Below are 21867 nucleotides of genomic sequence, written 5' to 3'. Positions count from 1 at the left end.
ATCACTTGCCATAAGTATGAAAGATCAATTCTTATTTTTTTAAATGGGTAATCTTAGTTGCAATGCCTTTTTGTCCTGCAAATCTTCAAATGATCAGATTAAAGAGTAACAAGATAAACAGAAAAGCTACTTAACATTTGAGATTGGAACCTATTACATGTACATTAACTGTCACACAACAGGGCTATCAATCTGAAAAAGGATAGTGTTCATTCAATAGTTCATTGTGCCATTAAAACCCATCACACTGGACAAAAAAGATTTTGCTTCCGGAATACCTTTTGGTGTATCATGAGTTTTGGGCTACTGATCATTAAAATCACCATGAAATTTTCCTATGATGCACCATTTTTTGAAATTACTTATGTTTATTATTTCAATTCGTAATTCAAGTCAATTAAAATGTTGCCTACAATTTAAGCTGGAAAGTTTCCTACCTTGTCCAGGCATGCTTGTGCATGCTTAGACGGTGTGGCTGCTGCATGGCAGGACAGGTTTTAGTAATAATTATTGGGTTCAGGACTGTAAGGATGGAATTTGTTATTACCAGGCACAAAAATTTCTATGCAGGATTTTGATATTTGAGACAGATGCTTCCCAGAATAACTGATGCCAAGGTTAAGGAAAGCATTTTTGTTGGTCCACAAATCAATCAGGTCATCAATGACAGGCAATTGCTAGTGGGACCAGAGAAAATCACATGGAAGGCATTCAAGGAAGTTGTTGAAATTTTTCTTGGCATCTACAGAGCACCAAACTACATGCAGCTGGTTGAAAGCATGCTTCAAGCATATAAAACCATGAAATGCTACATGTCACTAAAGATTCATTTTCTGCATTCCCATTTAGACTTCTTCCCTGCAAATCTTGGTGCTGTTAGTGATAAGCATGGTGAAAGGTTTCACCAGGACATTGCGGTCATGAAGATACCAGGGCAACTGGAATCCATCAATACTGGTGAATTATTGTTGGACACTTAAGCGAGAAGCCTCAGACACTGAGTACAAATGAAAATCATTAACAAAATATTTTTAACTTAGTTGAACTATTGCAAAGCATCAGCACCATTATGCAATTAAACACATTGTATTTAATAAAAGTTAATTTGTTGTTTCTCCAAATTCCTACGTGATTCAAGTAGTCTGAAATTATATTTGTGTTCATCTTCAAGCAGTCTATCATAAACCAAAAAAATTCTGAGGAAGCAACACTTTTGAAAAAAATTGTTGTCCAGTATTACCAAATTCCTTTAGCCATTTTCACAAGCACCTTAATTTGCCACTGTTATGAGTGATGAACAGACCTGATGGACAATGGGGTACAGAGTTAACCATTCCCCTCCTGAGAACCACGAACTATTACTGTTGCTATGCTGACCATGAGAAAGAGAGACGGAAAAACAAGCAAGAACATCGGCGACAGATAAGAGAGAGGGGGAAATTGCTGATTAACCGTATTGTGACTCCTTTTTGAATTATTTACTGTTTCGCTGCAAGGACAATAGTTAGCTCATAAACATTCCTCAGTGGACTGAAGGAGTGGCCTTATTTGATGGACGCAGTCATTCAAGAGTGATGGATAGCTGAGTCCCCGTTAGTAGGGATAAAAAAACAGGTCTGGAGAGACACCCTCCAGACACGCCAGTGGACACTGATCGAGTGTTGGAACCCTGAAGAAAGGTGGGGGCTTTGAAGACCGAACCAGGAGGTCGGTCATTAAGGCTATCAGTGTAAAAGCAGGGCTGGTGGGGACTTGTGTGTGTGTCCACTCATGGCAGAGTGACGAGTCCACCACAGAAGAATGGTCTAGCAGAAGGACAGAGAGGTCATAACTGAATGACGAGACCAATACGACAGATTAAGATAGAAAAGGAAGGTTTGGCGGCTGTAGTCGGTCAGTCAGTCACTCTCTCTCTCTCTCTCTCTCTCTCTCTCTCACAATTACAACAACCATAACTACATCAGCACTTATGAACTGAACTGAATTTTATACTTTTCTATGACAATTTATTTACCCCTAGACATCGATAGAGCTTGTTTATTATTGATTATTATTATTCCTACACTTTTAGGTTTATTTCTGCTAACTTGTTTTATATATTTGCATTATTGATATGGTTTTGCTTATTTTTATTAATAAACACCTTTAGTATAGTACCACCAGACTCCAACAAATTCTTCTTTCTCTGCTGGTTAGACACCCAGTTACGGGGTACGTAACACCACAAACGAGATTATTCAACAGTTTCAACCCAGTATTTTTACATGTACTTGTGTCAGTTACAGGATGCAGGGATTATATGCCCTCAAAGTCATGATTCAGCATCTTAAAACACACAAAAAACAGCAAGGGAAACACATGCCTAATATATACAAATCAGCATTTGTTTTAAACAGAAAATACAAGATCAGTAGAATATACTATATGTGCTTTGTCAAATGATAATCATCTATCACCTTTTCAAATCCTGTCCTTACTTTCTCCAGGGCACTCAGGCTTCCTGTTTTGTATATTTCCAGAATCCAAAATACTTTCTTCTGTGTTCATGCAATTCTAGACTATTACATATTTATTTACTTAGAGATACAGCAGAGTAGGCCCTCCTGACCAATTGAATCACACTGCCCCAGCAACCCCTTCCCCAATAACCTCAACTTAACTCTAACCTAATTACTGGACAGGTTACAAAGACCAATTAACCTACTTGGTACGTCTTTGGACTGTGGGAGGATACTGGAGCATACGGGAAAAAGCCATGCATTCCACGGGAGGATGTATGGAGACTCCTTACACAGGACAGCAGAATTAAACTCTGAAGTCCTGAGCAATAATAGCTTCATGCTAACCACTATGCTACCATGGCGCCCTTATATCTGTGATTTTAATTGATCGAGCAAAAACTGTGCTTTTAACTGTCTAGGCTATTTCTTCAGAGTTCCTTCCAGACCACCTGATCTGTTACAAACTACAAGGTATGGAATTAGAGCTAAAGCACAAGACTGGATGATTCTTTTAGTTAACAGAGTCGACTGTACTTCCTTAGAAGGTTGGCGTCATTCAATGTCTGCAGTGAGATGCTGAAGATGTTCTATAGGTCAGTTGTTGAGAGCGCCCTCTTCTTTGTGGTGGCGTGTTGGGGAGGAAGCATTAAGAAGAAGGACGCCTCACGTCTTAATAAGCTGGTAAGGAGGGCGGGCTCTGTCGTGGGCAAAGTACTGGAGAGTTTAACATCCGTAGCTGAGCGAAGGGCGCTGAGTAGGCTACGGTCAATTATGGAAAACCCTGAACATCCTCTACATAGCACCATCCAGAGACAGAGAAGCAGTTTCGGTGACAGGTTACTGTTGATGCAATGCTCCTCAGACAGGATGAAGAGGTCAATACTCCCCAATGCCATTAGGCTTTACAATTCAACTGCCAGGACTTAAGAACTTTTTTAAAAGCTATTATTAATGCTTTTTTGAGTTAGTGATTTAGATGCATATCATATTATTACTGAGTTAAGTATTGTATGTAATGAGTTTTTGCTACAACAAGTGTATGGGACATTGGAAAAAATGTTGAATTTCCCCATGGGGATGAATAAAGTATCTATCTATCTATCTATCATAAACACAAGTCAGGTGAACTGTCTCCTATAAATATAAATGCTAAAAATGTTTATAATTTCTTATTTTAAAGAAATAACATGCTTTATGGTAATAGAAATGGGTTAACAAATTTACTGTATATTGTAAATTTATACAGCTCAATACTCAGTTTCAAATGGTAACATGAAATATTGCACATAAATACTCATAAGATTGTACTCTTAAGGTATGGTGTATTTGTCACAATTCCCCAATCATTCACTCTCAAAAATTAACAACTGAAATTGATTATGTAAAGAATGATTGACGGCATTGACACATTAATGCGCTGAAGGAAAATCTCCAAATGCCTCAAAAAAGCAATGAACTAGCTAAACTTATGAACTATTGGATGCATAAAACCCTCTTATCTCCTCTCCACAGAATTTTACAGTCTGCAGACTTCAGTCAAATGTCAATCATCTATGAATATTCAGATATATTTTATATTCATTATTATTTAAATGTTATTTCTGGTTATGACAGTCACAAAAATGTCAAATTCTTAAACTGCCCACCATACAAACACCATGAGAGGAGGCAGACCATATTGACAACATAGAGTTAAATTTTATTTTAAATATTAAGTACAACTATAAGAGCCGATCACATTGATATAACACTGTCACATACCTAACAGTCTGGAATATTGTCGAGTTACATCCTGTTCATAAAATCCAATTACAACCCGTCTACTTCCAATCACCAGGAAAATTACTAAAGCTTTTGCAGACGTTCCAAGTGTTCACCAATCATGTTCTTTTGCAACACCCAAGTGCCAGACTTCTTCACCATATCCAGCAAACTTTCTGGTCTACTCTCTAAGCCAACTCTAACTGACAAGTTGACAAAAAGGCCCGATGACAAACAAGAAACAAGGTTATCTTGGGAGCAATCTGGATCCCTGAAGTACTTACATAAATTTATAAAGCATAGAAACAAGTCCTACAGCCCAAATCATCCATGCCAACCATGTTATCTACATGAACTTATCCCATTTGCCTGTATTTGGCCCATATCTAGCTAAACCTTTCCTATCCACATAACTGTCCAAAATGAAAGCAGCTCTACTGCTTCCTCTGACAGCTCATTCCATAAAGAAACAATCCAAACCAGTGACCTCTACCACCAAGGACCAGCAATATCACCACTACAAAATTTCCAAATAACACACCATCCTAATTCGGAAATATATCATTGTCACTGGATCAAAATCCTGGAACTTCCTAACCAACAGCCTTGCGAAGTATTTTTACAGAAGAAATGTAGCAGTTCAAGATGGCAGCTCATCAAGACCTTCTCAAGGGCAATTAAGCACAAGCAATAATGCTCACTTTTGCCAGTGACATCTACATCCCAAAAATATAAAAATTACAGTCTACTGCTATCATTTATTAAATTAACTTTTTATAGGCAGCACCAAAAATTTTTGAATGATTCAACAATTTACATTTAGAATTTTACATTTCCAATAAAGTATGCTTTTCCTATTACTTAAAATTTTTGAGAAGACTTTTCTAAGGATCAGTATAATGGAGAAAACATTTCAGTTCATACAGCCCATGTTTTAATATTGTGTTAATCATTTAGAGTCTACCTGTCCCCACCACCTAAAGTATTTCACACAAATTCCTTCCAAGTTTACTCACAAGTATATACTTTGCAAGGAACTCTTAAATGATGCTCAGGATAGCACTTCTGTATACATGATAAGTTACATTTGAAAGGTATTTGAAGTGCAAGGATTGCTTTAAAAATTTGGAGATCCAGAAAGGGTAGGATTGCACAAAGACAGAGGATGGAAATTTATGCTTGGACTCAGATGTCAGCGAAGTCTAAACAAATACCTTGCATCAGTGGCTTAGAAGGGTAAAGAACTGAAGAGGCTGGCAGCAGTAATAGGGGACTCCGCAGTCAGCGGGACAGATAGGCGATTCTGTGGACATAAAAAGGAAACAACAGATGGTAGTTTGCCTCCCAGGTACCAGAGTCCGAGATGGTTCTGGACACGTCCACAATATCCTGAAAAGGAAGGGTGAGCAGCCAGAAGTTGAGGTACATATTGGTACCAATGACATAGGAAGAAAAATGGGGGAGCTCCTGAAAAAAATATAGGGAGTTAGGAAGGAAGCTGAGAAGCAGGACTTCAAGGGTAGTAATCTCAGGATTGCTGCCTGTGCCACACAACAGTGAGGAAAGGAATAGAATGAAGTGGTAGATAAATACATAGTTGAAGAATTGGAGCGGGGGGGTAGGGATTCAGATTTCTGGATAATTGGGGTCTCCTCTGGGGCAAGTATAAAAGGGACGGGTTGCACTTGAATCCGAGGGAGACCAATATTCTTGCAGGCATATTTACTAGAGCTGTTGGGAGTGGTTTAACCTAATATGGCAAGGCAATGGGAACCAGGATGATAGAGCTGAGGATGAGCCAAGAGGTTTATAAGTAGATGATGGGTGTAACATAAATATAAGGAAGAACAAGCCAATGAATGGGTATAAATGCAAACAGAGCAAAGAGTTAAATCATACCACAGGGACAAAATTCAAATGGGAGAGAAATGCAGGACTAAAGGCGCTGTATTTTAATGCATACAGCATTCAGAACAAGGTGGACAAACTCATGGCGCAATGTCGAATGACATTGTGGGCATCACTGAGTCATGACTGAAAGAAGGCCATAGTTGGGAGCTTAACATAAAAAGCTATACTCTATATTGAAAGGGTTCAGTCTGACAGTCCGGCTCGAATTCTGAAGCTCAAGATCTCGGAGATGGGCGGATCGAGGGTCGGTGTAGCTGCAGGAGATCCATGTGTCATCAGGTGAGTTGGGATATCTGCTGTGGGCCCAAAGACCCAGGATCTTTGCGATCTTCAGGCACAGGACTCGAAAAAGAGCTATGAAACAGACTTTTAACATCATAAGCCAGCGAGTTGTTTGTTATGTCTACCCGCTTGCTGGTAAAAAATGGAGATACCTCCTTCTCCCTTATTAGGGAGAGAGAATCTGCGGTATGTCGAATGCCAGATGAAACGCTAAGTCTTTGGGGTAACTGCAAGTCTGTGTCTTTGCTATTGCTTTGCTCACACTGAGTGTTCAGTGGCGGTACCAATGCTTGCTTTTTTTTTGCTGGTGGTGGGAGGGGCTTACACGCGGGAGGGAGGGGAGCTGGGGGGGCTTTGGAGTTCTTACGTTTATCTGTCATTCATTCTTTAGGGCACTTGTCTGTTTTTGTGGATGCTTGCGAAGAAAAAGCATTTCAGGATGTATATTGTATACATTTCTCAGACATTAAATTGGACCTTTGAGGCAGGAACGCATAGGTGGTGGTGTGGCTCTGTTGGTAACAGATGGAATTACATCTTTAAAAAGAGGTGACATAGAGTCAGAGTACATTGAATCTTCGTGAGTGGAGTTAAGAAATTGCAAGGGTAAAAAAAACTTTATGAGCCTCATACCTAGGCCTCCAAATAGTAGCCAAGTTGTGGGGCTAAGATTGCAAAGGGAGCTGGAAAGGACATGCAATAAGAGTAATGTCACAACTGTAATGGATAACTTCAACATAAGGGGATTAGCAAGATCAGATCGGTGTCAGATTACAAGAGAGGGAATTTGTTGAGTGCCTACGAGATGGCTTTGCAGAGCAGCTTGTGCTTGAGCCTACTCAGGGAAAGGCTATCTTAGATCAGGTGTTGTGTAATAACCCAGATCTTATCAGGGAGCTTAACGTAAAGGAACCCTTAGGAGACAGTAATAATATGATTGAATTCATACTACAATTTGAGAGGGAGAAGCGCACTCACATGTATCAGTATCTCAATGGAATAAAGAAATTACAGAGGCATGAGAGAGGAGCTTGCCCAGGTGGATTAAAGGAGTATACTGGCCGGATTGACAGCAGAACAGAGATGGCTAAAGTTTCTGGAAATAGCTCAAGACGCAGGCTAAATATGTCCCATGGTGGAAGAAGTTCTCAAGTGGCAGGAGTAGGCAACCATGACTGACAAAGAAAGTTAAAGACTGCATAAAAGCCAAGCAAAGGGCATATAAGGCAGCAAAAATAAATGGGAAGTTGGATGATTGGAAAGCTTTTAAAATCCAATAAAAGGCAACTAAAAAGGCAGAAGGGAAAAGATGAAAAGAGAGGACAGACCAGCCAATAATATAAAGCAGGATACCAAAAGGATTTCAGTTATATGAAGAATAAAAGGGAGGCCAGATTGGACCACTGGAAAATGAAGCTAGTGAGGTCGTAATGGGGGACAAAGAAATGGCAGATGAACTTAATGAGTACTTTGCATCTGTCTTCACTGTGGAAGACACTAGAAGTGTGCCAGAGGTCCGTGAGTGTCAGGGAAGAGGAGTGAGTGCCATTGTTATTATAATGGAAAAAGCGCTAGGCATACTCAAAAGTCTTAAGGTAGATCAGTCACCTGGACCAGATGGTCTACACCCCAGAGTCCTGAGAGAGGTTGTTGGAGAGATAACAGATGAATTGGTCATGATCTTTCAAGAATCACTTCATTCTGGCATGGTCCTAGAGGACTGGAAAATTGCAAATGTAATTCCACACTTCAAGACGGGAGGAAGGCAAACTGGAGGAAATTATAGGCCAGTTAGCCTAACCTCAGTGGTTGGGAAAGTACTGGTGTCTATTATTAAAGATGAGGTTCGAGGTACTTGGAGACTAATTATAAAATAAGTCAAAGTCAGCACAGTGTCTCTAAAGGGAAATCTTGCTTGAGAATTCTGTTAAGAGTTCTTTGAGGAAGTAATAAGCAGACTAGACAAAGCAGAGGCAGCGGATGTAATTTACTTGGTTTTTTCAACAAGATAAAATCATGCTAGTAAAGATACTAGCATGGAAAGAGGTATGTCTAACAGGCAGGAGGCAGCAAGTGGGAATAAAAGGGGCCTTTTCTGGTTGACTGCCGGTGACCAGTGGACTGCTGCTTTTCACATTGTATGTCAATGATTTAGATAATGGAATTGATGGTTTGTGGCAAAATTTGCAGATGATAAAAAGATAGGTGGAGGAGTAGGTAGTGCTGAGAATCAATGTAATTGCAGCAGAACCTAGACAAATTGAAAGAAAGGGCAGATGGTAATACAGCATTGGGAAATGTATGATAATGCATTTTAGTAAAAAGAACAATAGTGTGGACTATTACCAAAAATGGAGAGAAGGTTCAAACATCAGAGGTGCAGAGGGACTTAGGAGTCCTTGTGCAAGACTCCCAGAGGTTACCGTAGATTCCGGACTACAGAGCGCACCTGATTAAAAGCCGCTGGCTCTAATTTTAGAAAGAAAATCAATTTTTTACTTGTACAGGCCGCACCGGATTTTAGGCCCGGTTCGGCCGCAGGTGTCCCACGTTGTAATATGAGATATTTACACAGAAAGATATTACACGTGAGGATTTTTTAACTTTTAATTAAATCCATATGGTAACATAAACAAATACATATTGCAAATGCTTTTTTTCGAACCGTGCCTGTAACGCGGCTACTTTTAAATATACGTTGCGTATACTTTTTTACTGAACAACATTCCAATATCTCCTAACGACTGGTAAAAAATATATATACTGCAGCCTACCAGGAAAAGTTATTGATCGCCTTTAACTTAAAAGCAGCGTTCGCTCAGATCTAATGCCGCTCGCGTAATGCGCTCACCCCCCTCCTTCCCGTTTATCGCAAACGGCATTTTTCCCACAAGACGCGGCGAAACCGGGTGTGACGTCATAGCATCCCGCGATGTAGTACAGAAAACAAATATAGTTAAAACACTTCTAACTTTAACTAGAAAATGAAGTACTAAGCGAAAATATTATAAACTAAATAACTGCCATAAAGGCAGCACAATGCTTTTCTTCGAGTGTTTTCCATGTTGATGAGGGTGAGTACAAATGACTGATTTACAATAATTTAATTGTGAAAGTGCGCTTGATTTATCGTACAATTTCATTGGACCTCTGTGAACTACTCATCAATTTTATTGGTCTACTGTTACGAGGCAAAATGTTTTTGGCGGCATGAAAAAAATCATGCATTAGCCACACTGTATTAAAGGCCGCAGAGTTCAAAGCTGTTCAAAATGTGGGGAAAAAGTAGCGGCTTATAATCCGACATCTACGGTAATTCACAAGTTGAGTCTATGGTTAAGAAGGCAAATGCAATGTTGGCATTTATTTCAAGGAGATAATACTGAAGCTTTATAAGACACTAGTCAGGTCACACTTAGAATACTGTCAACAATTTTGGGCTCCATATCTCTGAAAGGATGTGATGTCATTGGAGAGAGTCCAGAGGTGGTTCACGAGGATGATTCCAGGAATGAAGGAGTTAACATATGAGGAGAGGTTGCCAGCTTTGGTCCCATACTCACTGTAATTTACATGAATACAGGGGGATCTCATTGAAACCTACCGAACATTAAAAGGACTAGAGAGGGTGGATGTAGAGAGGATGGATCTTATGGTGGGGGTAAACAGAACTACAAGGCACAGCCTCACAAATGAGGGGCAACCCTTTAGAACAGAGGTAAGGAGGAGGTTTTTTTTTTAGCCAGAGTGTAGTAAATCTGTGGAATGCTTCACCACAGACTATGGTGGGAGGGGCAAAGTCCGTGCATATACTTAAGATGGAAGTAGCCCATTTCCTGACTGGTCGGGTCATCAAAGGATATGGCGAGAAGGCAGGTGTATGGGGTTGAGTGGGATCTGGGATCAGCCATAATGGAATGGCCCAATTCTGCTCCTCTGTCTTATGGTCTTATTCACTAAGAAAAAGGACATGGAGGATAGTAGTCACCGAATTATAGGAAAGATGTCAACAAAATAGAGAGAGTACAGAGAAGATTTACTAAAATGTTACCTGGGTTTCAGCACTTAAGTTACAGAGAAAGGTTGAACAAGTTAGGTCTTTATTCTTTGTGCCTAGAAGGTTGAGGGGGGACTTGATAGAGGTATTTAAAATTATGAGGGGGATAAACAGAGTTGACGTGGATAGGCTTTTTCCATTGAGAGCAGGGGAGATTCAAACAAGAGGACATGAGTTGAGAGTTGGGGGCAAAAGTTTACGGGTAACACGAGGGGGAACTTCTTTACTCAGACAGTGGTAGCTGTGTGGAACAAGCTTCCAGTAGAAGTGGTAGAGGCAGGTTCAATATTGTCATTTAAAAAAAAATTGGATAGGTATATGGACAGGAAAGGAATGGAGGGTTATGGGCTGAGTGCAGGTCGGTGGGACTAGGTGAGAGTAAGTGTTCAGCACGGACTAGAAGGGCCGAGATGGCCTGTTTCTGTGCTGTAATTGTTACATGGTTATAGTGAGATCAGTGTCAGATATTCCAATATTCAGATTCAGATTGAGTTTATTGTCATTTAGAAACCACAAATGCAATGCAGTTAAAAAATGAGACAACGTTCCTCCAGAATGATATCACAAAAGCATATGACAAAACAGACTACACTAGAAAATCCACATAACGTTTGGCAATCCCCAATCCAGAGTCCGGAGAGGCTTCTGCGTATTAATATCGCGCTACCGTCTTAGCGCGTTCCCCGGAAAGGAGCTCCAAATCCACCAGACAAACAAGACCAAAAACTAAAGCTACAAGACCTGCACAAAACCACATAGTTACAACAGTGCAAACAATAGCATAACTGATTTTTAAAAAGACTATGGGCACAGTAAAAATAGTCCAAAGATGTTAAAGGACTATAAGTTCAAAAGAAATCACCACACAGTTTCCACAAGTCCCCAGGGTCCCGATATACTCGCCATCCCACGCTGGCGGCAGAAGTGAATACCCCCACTATGGATTTCCACAGCGCCGCCCGACTCAGCCTCACAGACACAGCACACTATGAAAGCTCCGTCGAAACCAGCCTCGCAGACGCAGCACACACCCAAAGCGACCTGACCGCAGTGGACTCCGAGTCCGTCAAACCTCCGAGCCGACAACCATCCCCTCCGGCACAGCTTCTCCGAGCACCATCCTCTGCCGAGCGTATTAAGACGGCCCTGTCAACGGCCATCGGCAACGCGACCCCGAGGACTGGGGGCCTGTTCTTCCCAGCAGAGTCCCGGACCTCACAGCAGCAGCAGAAACGAAGAAGGTCTTCCTGGAGATTTCCCGATGTTCCTCCGTGCTCCCACGTCCGTTTTCAATAAATTATGATGGCGCACGGCACCCCGCTTCACAAATAACGGATAATCAGCTCCAGAGTGGCCGCTGCAAGCTGCGTCGCACCGCCATCTTGGAATATGCACACATTTTGAGATCAAGGAGTAAGGAGTGTTGGGTCTCTTGAAAAGCATTAAGGTGGATAAATCCCTAGAGCCTGATAGGATCTATCTCAGTAACTAAGAAGCAAAACAAGATCGCTGAGGCTTTGAAAATCATTGTGTTCTTTATAGCCACAGGTGAGGTGCTGGAGAAATAGGGAGCAACCAATGTTGTTCCTTTATTTAAGGGTATCCACTAGCATGGAAATTATTACAAAGAATTCCAAGGGATAGGATTTACCCACTAATTAAGGACAATCAGCATGGTTTTGTGCAGGGCAAGTTGTATCTTCCAAACATGAGTGTTTTTAAGGTGTCTAAAGTGACTGATGAGGGTAGGGTAGTCTTCTATGTAACTAGAGCCCAAATAGCAACTCAGGGATGCAATTAGTTATTTAGAAAGGATTAAAATCCTATTAAAGATTAGCTTTATTTTTCAGATGAATATCAAAACATACAGTGAAATGTGTCATTTGCATCAATCAGTGAGTCCTGTTTTGTGATATTTCCCTCATGATTAGATTGGGATGGTCAGGTGCGAGTTATCATGGTCACTATGAAAGATTAAAGATTAGCTTCATCACATGTACATCAAAAGATACAATGAAATGCTGTTTGTGTCAATGACCGACACAGTCTGCATGCATCACAAGGCTTCTGGCACCAACATAGCTTGCCCGCAACTTACTAACCTTAACCCATATGCCTTTGGAATGAGAGAAGAAACCAGAGCATCCAGAGAGCGTACAAAACACCTTACAGACAAGTGATATTTGGGTCTGCAGTAAGGACTCTGATGAAACACTAAGAGGGTCCTACTGATCAGACATTGAACAAAAGTATAACAACTTGCTCGTATGTTCAAAATGATTCCGTGGTATTATGTTCTAACCAAATGTATCTTATGTCAGCAACGTTGAAAAAACTTAGCAAGTTAGTCTGTAAATTTGAACGTCCTTAACCGTGAGCACATGGATTTCCTCCAGGTGCTCTGGTTTCCCGCCACAGTCCAAAGACGTACCAGTTAGTAGGTTAATTGGTCATTGTAAATTGTCCCCTGATTAGGCTCAGGTTAAGTAAGTGGGTTGTTGGGCGATGCAGCTGGTTGGACCAGAAGGACCGGTACGCGCTGCATCTTCAAATAAACAAATAAATTAATAATCAGACTTCTATTTGTGGACATCTGCTATTTCTAGGTAGACACTAAACATTACCGAAGCACCAATGCAAAAAAGAACCTCATTGGTTGAACAGGTCCTGAAAAGTATTATATAAAATGTAAACACTTTCACAAAAAGGATTGATTTATGTACTGAGTCCAAACATTTGGTAAGTAGAATCTAAGCCACTGGGAGTACTTCGGTTGGGAAGTACTGCAACTTCAGCAGACAAGCAATGTGAAAAGATATTTTGAATTGGTTTTATAAACAGTTACTGAGTCAAAAATGGTCCCATCAGTCCAGAGTTCATAAATCTACAACCAAAAACAATCACATGAAATATTATATTGAACTTAAAAATTTGGATGTGGTAAGTGGAATATCTGGTATAGAAATTATATGCAAACTGCAACTATTTATCAAGACCTATTTTGATAAATTTCACCAGCATTTCCAGAATATAAAACTACAAGTCTGCAAATAAAAACCAGTAACATCAAAAGGCCAGGGAAAATATATTACTCTCCTGTACTAAAAATATCTAAGATGTCTACTACTCATGGACATTAGACACAACACAACATGTTTACAAGCATACACCTAAAGAGATAGTAAAGTTGTGATTTATGCAATAATGATACAAAAATATGGAAATGTAACATACTTGATTCAGGGCGTGATCAAACACAAGACCTTACAAATAGGCATAAACAAAAAGACAACTCTACTTTAGTACACAAAGTACTTAAATTTCCCTTTCACGAAGGACTATAATCTAATTTGGCATCCAACTACAGATTTGGCTGTGCTTATCAACTGGGTTTACAATGAGACTCATCTTCTCTTATTTGCACAGAAAGGTTCTCATTACATTACTTTGCACAAGAGTAGGAGAATTATTCTGGTATTCTGGTCTAATATTTATCCTTTTTGCAAATTGCCACAAGATTATCTGGCATTGCCATATGGGGGAAGCAAAGTAACTGCCACATTTTCTCCAATCATGAACAGTGACTACATATACAAAATGCTGAAGGAACTCAGCAGGTCAGGCTACATCATTAGAGAAAAAGCATAGTGGACATTTTGAGCCAAAAACCTGTCAGAAGGACACCTGAAACATTGGCTGTGCTTGTTTCCATAGATGCTGCCTGGACTGCTGAGTTCCTCCAACATTTTGTGTGTGTTGCTCAGATTTTCTCTTGTTTGTGATTAACAATGACTACTTTTCTAATACATTCCAATCAGTGAAGTACTCTGGGAACTCTCCACAACCATTAGGGTCTTGAACCAAAGGGGATAACTTCACTCATCTCTTTACTGAAACGTTCCCACATCTTATGGACTCACTCTCAAGGACTCTTCATCTCATGATTACGATATTTACTGCTATTTATTATTCTTTCTTTCTTTTTGCATTTGCAGCTTGTTGCCTTCTGCACAATGGCTGAACACCTGAGATTGGTCTTTCATTGATTCTATTGTGGTTATTAGTATATTAAGGACTTATTGAGCATGCCCACAAGAATATGACTCTCAGGGTTGTATATACTGACATAGATGTACTTTGATAATAAATTTACTTTGACATAAAAGGCAAAGTATCTTCCCTTCCATTTGTTTAACACACCAATTAGACAACTCTGTAAACAAATATAGAGGAAGCTATTGCCTACCATTACTACTAGCTCTAAAATGAATTAGACTGTGGCCAAAATGAGTCAGACCGTACAAATTAGGATTAAACATGTACGTTCTTCCTGGTGGGGATGGAGGTAAACAGCTAACGAGGTTTTGAACAGGGTTAGAAAGGATGATGAGTCCATCAAGTATTTGGGATCTCTTGGCTAACTAGAGCAGGACGGTCAACGGCCGGAGACCGTGGGCCCATCGCCCAGCACCGCCGCAGATTCACCGCCCCACTCCTGCTCTCATCTTCAGGATTAAACCCTGCCGCGCAAGTCGCCGGCAGCCGAACAGGGCTCCGAAACAGCCGCAGCTGCATTTCCGAACGAAGGGTAACTGGAGCCGGACTGTGCCGGTGCCACTGTACCTGCTCTCCCGATGCACCCTCACACGAACTCAGCCTCAGGGTGTGCACGCCGCAGACAGGACCGCGCCATCAACCAGCAGCGCGCACCGAGCTCCGGCGCGTGCAAACACGTCACGGCAGAGAGCGGCACCGCCCACACCACAGCGACCAGCGCTCACTCCCGCGACAGCGCCGTCCGGTCACAGGGGCCGTGAACGGAAGTGCGGGCGGCGGGGGAAGCGTTCATGGACAGACCGAGGTCCAACACCCTTCAACCAGAACCTGAAAAGTGAGCAAACAAGTGTGCCCAGTTACAATGGGGGAATATCTGCTAGATAACTTTGTTAAGGTAACAATGACTCGAAAATATTACCGTTGGAGTTCCAAAGAAGAAACGATAAATGAAGAATAATGCTACAAAGACAACAAATTTCACGATATATGCCGGTGTTTTATTAAACTTGATTCTGATTCTCATTCTAGTGGAGGGTTGTTGTTCTAGTTCGAAGACGGGTCAATGCGCTATCACAGGAATCGGTATAGAGTCTAACTGTATGTTATGTGTGGTAACAATTTGGTTATCATTATTGGAGCTATACTTTGTAAATTTGGAGTGACGTGAAAATTGGTGCATTTAATTGAATCATGGTATTAGACTAAAGGTTAGTATTGATCAGGTAGTAAAATGGACAGAAGCAATGGGAAATGGAATCTAATTTTGATGAGTATGTGGTGATACACTTTAGGAAGACTAATAAAGATAGGATATGCACAAGGGAGAACTGATGACAGAGGAGTCGAAGATCTCTGAAGGTGGCAGCACTGCTAGATAAAGTTGTGCAGAGGTAATACCAATTATTATCTGGGGTAATAATGTTATGATGCAAATTTATAAAACATTAACAAGCATTAAGGATGCGTTAGGTCTAAAGACAGAGCAGAGGAAAGACTGTTTAGGCTAGATTTGCTTGGAGCAGAGTGGGACGTAGCATTGATAGAAATGCAGGAAATAATGAAGTGCATAAGAACTTTTTCCCAGAGCACAGGTATCTAAAGCAAGTTTATGGTAAGGAGGTAGGGGAGAATCTGAATAATGTTTTCACCCAGAGAGCTAATAGAATCTGAAATGCTCTACCTTAGTGGGTGGTGGAGACATACTCAACATTTAAGAAGTATCCAGGCAAGCACTTGAATTGGAAACACAGTTAGTAAATAATTAACGCAGATGGGTGCTTGGTAGTCATTGTGGGCTGAAGGGGCCTGTTTCTGAGCTGTATGATACTGAGATCTGATCTATTTGAAAGCATTTTTATGAATCCAAAAGTGTAGATATTTGCATTGGGATAATTATTGGCTTCTATTTAGCAATCTCAATTAAAAAATTGTTTCAGGAATAGTATCTGTAGAAGCTATTGAAACCCATAACAATCAAAGCTGATGCTACAGAATAGCACAATGAAATCATTTGATACACAGATCAGACTTAAGTGCATTTATTGCTTTTATGCCAAGAATTCTAACTACTGTAAACCAGAGGGTAATGAATCTGTGAATTTTATCTATCCACAAGGATTGCAGTAGAGACTCAAATTGTGCCCAGTGAAGTAGAGAATCAGTTGATATTGGCATATTAAGGGAGTCAAGGAATTCGGGATTAATGCAAGATGGTGATACCAACGATGAAGTTTTGTGATCTTATTGGATGAATGAGCACTGCCTCCTATTCCTTCTGTTGTTAGGTAAGCAAACAGAATAACTAACCAGACCCACTTAAAATTAAATGTCTGCAAGAGTTCAGAATGGGTTTGAAAGATTTGTTAATCTGTAACAAAATTAAAGAGTGCCACCTCAAATGAAATGGAAGGAATGTCAATTTTGATGGAAAATATAGAGACTGTGAGCAAATGACACAGTAAATAAGTTTGATGTGATGGGTGGCAGGAGGGTGGAAGGTGTTACCGTTTGCCTTGAGAAAGACAAGGCACATTATCTGGCAGAAAATAGCAAATAAGGCTGAACATTACAGTGGCATCATCAATGCAGTTCCTCTCCATTGAAACCAAGATTTAATTCCATAACCTATTGAACCGTTTCACTTTAGAGAACTGTTTCCCTTTGGTGGAAAGGCACATCATCCCTAAACTCAGATGTCTTTGTTGTTCCCTCGGTTCTTTTTAATAAGAAAATTGGTTTCCCACATAGAGTCTAAATCATTAACAAGTACACAGGTCTGTCACTTTTGTAGTTGCCAGCATGAAAATTCCTATGGAGAAACCTCTGAAAGCAATTATGTGATAGATTTACCAATGTTGGTTCTAAACTACTTGCATTTGGTCCAGTTTAGTTAACTAGTTTTTAACATGTAAGAAATGCAGAGAAATGTACTTGGTCTTCACGAGAGAGAGAGAGAGGGGAATGATGCATGTGTTGACATTAAAGAAAAAGAATATGAATTATTAGAAACAATAAACATAAACCAGGGGATACACTAGCAAGGCATTGGCAGAAGATGGGCAGATTAAATGGTTAAAGTTGGATTAGGTTGGCTAGTTCTTTTTCAGCAGGACTGACTGGCTCACTGGTCCTCCTTCTGCAAAGTAAATTTCTTCAGAATCGGCATGCATGTGAGTTCTGTCTGTCTTTTCCCAATTTAAAAATGTGTGTAATTTGCATTTTATTTATGTTTTTCTTGTGACTGCTGCTTAGTATGTGTCTGTGATGCTACCACGAGTAAATTTTTCATTGCACCAATGCAGGCATGTACTTGTATACACACATTTCAACCAAATAGTTGAGTTTATTGTTTTATAATTACCAGCTCGGTGTCTGCATCATTTTCACCAAACTTCATTCCCTTATAGCCCAGTTTCTGCTTGTATAACTGCAACATATCCATAACACACACCAATCTCAACAGAACTCAGCAGGTCAGGTAGCACTCTGCAGAAACAGTCAACATTTCGGGCCAAGACCCTTCTTCATCAGGACTGGAAAGGAAGATGGAAGAAGTCAGAATAAGTGGAGGGGGGAGAGAGAGGACAAGCTGGAAGGTGATAGGTGAAGCCAGGTGGGTGGGGCAGGGGGGACAAAGTAAGAAGCTGAGATGTGATAAGTGGAAAACGCAGAGGGTTGGAGAAGAAAGAATCTGATAGGAGAGTGGAGTGGGTCATGTGAGAAAGGGAAGGAGGAGGGGTACTGAGGGGGAGGTGCTAGGCAGGTGAGGACAAAGTGGGGAAATGAAGAAATGGAAGGGAGAGGGAAAAAATTAACAGCGAGGACAGCATCAATGGTGGAGGAAGGGAACCCCCTTTCTTTGAAAGGGAGAAGCCCTTTTCTTTGTCCTGGAAAAGAAAGCCTCATCCTCAGAATAGATGTAGTGGAGATGAAAGAACTGAGAAAAGAGAATGGCATTTTTACTTACCCGAGGCGTATCTACAGACGAAGATGAACAAAGGGTCCAAAGTGTCTCTCACTATGCTACAAGGCTGCCTAGGCACTCAGTGTTACTTGGATGACATCATTGTTACAGGCAAGAAACACCTCCAAAATCTTAGAGATTAAATCAGGACTTGATGAAGGGTCTCGGCCCAAAACGTCGACAGTGCTTCTCCCTATAGATGCTGCCTGGCCTGTTGTGTTCCACCAGCATTTTGTGTGTGTTGCTTGTATTTCCAGCATCTGCAGATTTCCTTGTGTTTGCTTTTGAAAATCAACCACTAGTGTCCATTTTCAATCCAGAGAAGGGTGTTCCACGAACAACAGCAGCACCAATGCAGAGACGGGCTCTTTTTCCTGGAGGATCAAATTCAAGAGGACAACTAATCATGAAAATGCTGATGGAAAAGGAGAATAACTGAAACATTTAGAAAAGAGGACACCCTTCTTGATGTGATCTGCCTAACGCAAATCGAAAGTGTCCCTAGTTCTGCAGAGACGATCCAACGGGAAACCAGAAGAGACTCCATACTGTTTCAGGTCTACATATCCACCCAAATGTGCAGCAGAAATTTCAGTTCCCCCACCTTTACCAGCACAGGGATGGACTTGCCTTTGATTGGAGTTGCCTTATGTGGGAATTGAGAGTTGTTGAACCATCCGAGCTTCGAGCTAAAATGTTGGAAGAGCTACATGCGGTCATCTAGGCATGGTCAAAACAAAAGCGTTGGCTCAAAGCTTTGTCTGGTGACCTGGGACAGGTCATCAAAATGGAGCAGCTTTCCACGTACTTCCAAAAGAAAGGTGTTCAGAGATGTCAGAACCACTTTCTTCAGTCCCAGATTCAACTCCTACAACCATCACGGAGGAGGTGCCAGAACCTAAGATTGTTTCACAGCCTCAAGTTTCACCTGTCAAGCAATGTAACACCCTCCCCTTTGTCAGGAAAAACATTATCCCACAGGAGTAAGAAATCCGACACAGTGATGAAATCTTTAGGCCTGAATGAGACGATTTAAAATTTACTATGCTCTGGATGTCTTTATAAGTTGAGTTGGAGTTTATAGCTAAGAAATGTATGTTTAGCATTTCAGTAATATTGTAAACATATTGTTTGATTAAGCATTCTTTGTTTAAATAATTCATTTTGGGTTACATATGTCAGTATACCACCATGTCATATGTACACACTTCACCAAAGTAAAACGAAGCGTACACATTATCCCCGGTCCCCATGTTTTCCTTTTGATTAGTTTCTGGAATTACAAAACATACAGACAAGACTGCAGAAAAATAATGGGGCTGGGAAATATACTAATGTACAGACAAGATACACATTTCCTTCCATTATTGGCCAGAAATGAAGTTAGTCAGGTCAGAACAGGATCAAGTAGCTCAATACAAGGCCAATAGCTCAGTTCAGGTTCACAATATTATGTATCTGATTGTCTAAGCTGTCGGAAAATTCCCCCTTTATGATAATCTTACCATACTAGGAATCTCTTGAATCTATGTTGCACTCCCTCTGGTAAATATACCCTTTTTTAAGAGAATGAAAACTGCATACGATAGTGTAGATGTGGTTTTAACAAGGCTCTGCATAAGTCTACAGAGACATCCTTCATTCAGTATTCGTGGCGGGAGTATTCAAGTACATTTTCAACCTCTCACTGCTACGGGCAGAAGTTCCCGCTTGCTTCAGAAAGGCAACAATTATACCAGTGGTTGAGAAGAATAATGTGAGCTGCCTTAATGACTATCACCTGGTAGCACTCACATCGACAGTGATGAAATGCTTTGAGAGGTGGGTTATGACTAGACTGAACTCCTGCCTCAGCAAGGACCTGGACCCCTTGTAATTTGCCTATCACCACAATAGGTCTACAACAGATACAATCTCATGGCTTTAGACCACCTGGACAATACAAACACCTATGTCAGGATGCTGTTCATTGATTATAGCTCAGCATTTAATACCGTCATTCCCACAATCCTGATTGAGAAGTTACAGAACCTGGGCCTCTGTACCTCCCTCTGCAATTGGATCCTCGTTTCCTAACCGGAAGACCACAGTCTCAGTGGATTGGTGATATCATCTCTTCGCTGACAATCAACACTGGTGCACCTCAGGGCAGTGTGCTTAGCCAACTGCACTACTCTCTGTATGACTGTGTGGCTAGGCATAGCTCAAATACCATCTATAAATTTGTTGACGATACAACCATTGTTGGTAGAATCTCAGGTGATGACGAGAGGGCGTACAGAATTGAGATATGCCACCTAGTGGAGTGGTGTCACAGCAACAACCTGACACTCAACGTCAGTGAGACAAAAGAGCTGATTGTAGACTTCAGGAAGGGTAAGTTGAAGGAACACATATCAATCCTCATAGAGGGATCAGAAGTGGAGAGAGTGAGCAGTTTCAAGTTCTTCTGAGGGTTTAACCTGGTCCCAACATATCGATACAGTTATAAAGAAGGTAAGGCAGCGACTATACTTCATTAGTTTGAAGAAGTTTGGCATGTCAACAAATGCACTCAGACTTCTATAGTTGTACCATGGAAAGCATTCTGACAGGCTGCATCACTGTCTGGTATGGGGGGAGCTACTGCACGGGACCAAAAGAAACTGCAGAGGATGTAAATGTAGTCGGCTCTATCTTGGGTACTGGTCTACAAAGTACTCAGGACATCTTTCAAGGAGTGGTGTCTTAGAAAGGCAGCACCCATTAAGGACCTCCAGCACCCAGGACATGCCCTTTTCTCACTGTTACCATCAGGTAGGAGGTACAGAAGCCTGAAGACATACACTCAACTACTCAGGAACAGCTTCTTCCCCTCTGCCATCCAATTCCTAAATGGACATTGAATCTTTGGACACTACCTCACTTTTTAAATATATTATTTATGATTTTTGGACAATTTTTAATCTATTCAATACATGTATGCTGTAATTGATTTATTAATTATTATTTTTTGGGTTTTTTTCCTTCTATATTATGTATTGCATTAAACTGCTGCTGCTAATTTAACCAATTTCAGGACACATGCCTGATTCTGATTTAAACTTCTTAGCATCTCTCACAATTCCACCCATCAAAATATTTCTCTTCTCTAAAAGTCTAAATCAGGATGAAATTCCAAAAGCTTTCTGGAGCTATATTGGGAGAGATGAGCTGAGCTGTGGTAGAGAAAGAATTTTCCCAGAACATGAGAGTTCTGTGGACACTCCTGCGTCTCAAACATCCAACTCTGTTCCGGCAGCGCCTGCTTTACCGCCGATAGACCGGTGAGCGGCGCCCGAGAGCGCTGCATCCGC

At 40.8% G+C, this 21867-nt stretch overlaps 1 protein-coding gene across 4 annotated transcripts in view; it reads right to left on the bottom strand.

Moving 5' to 3' along the window:
* Positions 1-15237, bottom strand: part of ipo11 (importin 11) — a 420430-nt gene extending 405193 nt beyond the window's left edge. For 3 of the 4 annotated variants that reach the window (XM_073064510.1, XM_073064512.1, XM_073064513.1), the window contains exon 1: positions 15136-15237. The gene's annotated coding sequence lies outside the window, so the exon portion shown is untranslated. The remainder of the gene's footprint in view (positions 1-15135) is intronic. The other variant, XM_073064511.1, reaches the window with a different exon arrangement.
* Positions 15238-21867: the final 6630 nt, after the last annotated feature.

This window comes from Hemitrygon akajei, chromosome 13 (genome assembly GCF_048418815.1).
Source record: "Hemitrygon akajei chromosome 13, sHemAka1.3, whole genome shotgun sequence".
Classification (NCBI taxonomy): domain Eukaryota; kingdom Metazoa; phylum Chordata; class Chondrichthyes; order Myliobatiformes; family Dasyatidae; genus Hemitrygon; species Hemitrygon akajei.
Note: the sequence above shows the minus strand (reverse complement) of the source record. Positions and strands in the feature narration are given on the sequence as shown.